We start from the raw sequence: 3,761 nt of genomic DNA, 5'->3' as shown, positions 1-3,761 counted from the left end.
CAATCCATGAGACTAGACACAGAAGGAATCTACTTAGCTTTTTTTCTTTTTTAATTATGGTCAAGATATTTTCAAGTCAATTTTTGCACATTGATATTAAATCAACTTTGCGAATTATTTTAAAGACACACTTCCTCACATCAGTTTAGTGTATTCAAAATAAATATTCATAGAGTGCTCATTCATAGAGTAAAAAACCTTATTGATAAAGAATGGGAGCTCCTATTCTTACTAATTAGGTCAACCATATTGGGCATTATGCTATCATTTACAATTCTTAGTTCTCAATTTTACATCTCAATTTTTAAAAAAAATTATTAAGTACTAGCGTAATCCGATTTAAGGATTTCATAATAATATGTATTTTTTTACAAGAGCACCGCATCATTCATTAATGTAGCTCAATGATTGTGAATTATGCATAGGGCATGTAGAGTTTAGCTTGTATGCCTTGTGTTATTATGTTTATAATTCCAGTCTAGTGTGGACTTATTCTAGCTACAAGTGGTCAACCTTTACGGTTTGCCATACCTTAGTCTGCAGTTAGATTGTGATCAATTTGCTGTGGATTAATGATAGTGCCAATTAAGGGTATCTTGTGGTCTTTGTTATTTGGTGTTATGTACTAGAGGCTTTATGTGTGTAAAAACAATTCTTTATTAAACCATGATTACATGGAAGTTGATGCCATGGTGCAGGATGTCCTTGGTACTACTTGGGAGTTTGGATGAGATTCCAAGGCCTTGGATATAGGGGTGGCAATTTTGGACACGATCCGCGAATACGACACGAACATGATATGAAAATATAGGGTTTCGATTAGGCTCATTCGTGTTCGTGTCAAATTTGTGTCGACCCATTTATGACACGGTTATAATCGTGTCGTGTCACGGGTTAACCCACTAACCCGACTTGACACGTTCATGACACTATTTAATATTTGTGTCACGTGTCGACGTGTGACCCACTAAACCATTTGACCCACTATGACCCATGAATCCACTTATATAGCGTGTTAAATGGGATAATTCGTGTCGAACCGTGTTAAATGGGTTATTTCATGTTAAATGGGTCATGTGGTGTTGAATACACCTAATGCAATTTAATATTAATCATGTCGTGTCGTGTCGTGTAACCCGTATAATAAAAGGGTTGTATTCGTGTTTAAATTTTTTATACGATTTGTTAATCGTGTCGTGTTCATGTCGACCTTAATCATATTCGTGTCGCGTGTTGACACGACCCATCAACCCGAATTGCCACCCGTACTTGGATACAAGTATGAGTTCTTAAATTTAGCACAGATGATACTAAAAGGAGGGGACGAGTTTGCTTATGGAGGTGGCTATGTAAGGATAATTTAAGGCATTGAATTAGTTGGCAAATTGGGGTAAATGCTCAATTCCAGTTGTCGAGTTATGGCCGATTTAAGAAGATTTAAGGATCGCAAAATAAGGTGGTATTTGGAGAGCCATTTTCAAATGTGATAGCCTAAATATAGTTAAAGGTGTGCAATATGTCAGTTTAATTCCAAATTGAATTAGACTACGAAAATTGAATAATTGAAATGTGTATTTTTGTAGACCTATTTGAACTGAACTTATAGTGAAATTGAATCAAATTGAATTGAAAATTTTAGTTCGGTTTGGTAAATTGGTTATAACACTTTCTTTGGCTCCATTATAAAGTAAAACTCCTCCAATAACTCCTTAAATCTTAATAAAACATCCCCCTACCACTATGATAGCACAAATTATCCTAAACAGTGAAAAGTAAGAAATTAACTCAAATTGCGATACGAAATACATCATACACATTTTTATTTTCGCAAATATGCAAATCCTCAATTATTCAACTCTATGATACAAATCACCAACACACACACACACACATAGAGAGAGAGAGAGAGAGAGAGAGAGAGAGAGAGAGAGAGAGAGAGAGAGAGAGAGCATGTTGAAAACTTAAAACCAGGCGAGTAGCAAGGTGAGGCAAGGAGAGGAATCTTAAGCCTGCAATGAAGGAAGGCAATAACTATCGATCCATGAATTGAATGATTCAAAAAAAATGACAAAAAGCCCTTTTAAGCCCTTAACAATTACTCTTAGAGTAAAATAAGTCATTATCAATTTAGTTGATTCAACACACTAATAAAAAATTATTGATACCATCCTTATCCATATTACAAGGTGAAGTGAAAATACCTTTATTTGTTTATTTATTTCTAATAGTTGTGAATTTTACTCTAAATGAAAGTAAACGCCTCTATTAATAATTATCCATTATTTTATATTAATACAATATAATTTAACTTAATAAAATGACTATATATATAAATATATATATATATATATATATATATATATATATTAACTTTAAAACCTTTTAAAAAAATTTTAACCAAAAATTGGAAATCAAAATTAAAGAATTGAATAAAATTAAATTAAAACATCAAAAAAATAAAATTTTAAATTTAAATTTCAATATGAGTTTGATTTTTTTTTTTCAAAATTTCTTTTAAAAAATAGTTTAGTTGAATTTTTGTATTTTTAAAGAAATGAATGCTATGATACATCGTAAACTTGATTGTCCTCCGAGATGGTTTCCCAGGCACTCTAATTAGGCCAAAAACTCGGTCCTAGCATTGGTGAGGTATCGTCAATCCAAGGATACTTTCGAGATGCTTAGGAGACGTCGATGCTAAATGCATACAATTTTTCTATTTATTATAAAATCTTTTTGTTTATTTTGCTTTGAAATTTTAATATACCAAATTTTATATCATAAAATTAATTTTTATTTTGGTTAAAGAAATATTGAAAGAAGAAAAATAGAAAAAGAGAAAAGCTAAAGAGGATAAAATGTAATTTTTTTTTTCTTTCAACAACGGTTAACCTATTGTAACATGGTGACTTTTTTAGCCAATACTTGCAAGGTCTTTAAGGACAAAGGAGACAAAAGTCATTAACTAAAGCAATATAGACTTTTGGATTTTTCTTGCCCGGTTTGCCATGAATTCAAAATACAAAATATATGGTCTCGTCTATTAAATACATGAGTCTCACATTATTATATCTTGGGTTAATGATAGACTTGGCTAAGCAAGAATTTTCCATAGACTATCATGTAGAGTGTCGCCATCATCACCGCCCAAGAAGTCTCCTTTTAGATTGAATTGTAATTTTGATTTTACTTTTCTATCTCATCGAGTGACTTATTGGGCTCCTCTAGTTCACAAACTAGAATCGAAATAAGTATTGGAATCATCAAGTGACTTATTGGGCTCATCTGGTTCGCCCATCAGTATTGGGAATGGAATCAACGAAATAAGAAACGGAATGTTAAATTTTCATTTATATTTGATTTATTATAGAATCGAGTCAAATTTTCTTCAAGGTATTTGATTTGCACATGTAAGCTGCAGAATCGGAATCAAACCTATTTAGTAATCAAACAAAAATCAACTTAAAATTACTTTTTTATATTTTTATATTATTTACTTTTTAATTTTAATTATTATACGGGAATATAAAAATAATATTTTTTTAATTTTATGTAAAAATAAAAATAAATATTTTTATTATTTTACTCTAAATTATTAAAGTTGATTATATTCAAAATTTTTAATTTTAATTAATTATATAAAAATATAAAATTATATTTTTACTATTTCTATTCTAATTGGGCATAATTAATTATCATTACAATTTTTTAATTTTAGTTATTTATATGAAAATATAAAATAATAGTTTTATATTTTAATT

The sequence above is a fragment of the Hevea brasiliensis genome, chromosome 2 (assembly GCF_030052815.1).
Source record: "Hevea brasiliensis isolate MT/VB/25A 57/8 chromosome 2, ASM3005281v1, whole genome shotgun sequence".
In the NCBI taxonomy this organism is placed as follows: domain Eukaryota; kingdom Viridiplantae; phylum Streptophyta; class Magnoliopsida; order Malpighiales; family Euphorbiaceae; genus Hevea; species Hevea brasiliensis.
Note: the sequence above shows the minus strand (reverse complement) of the source record.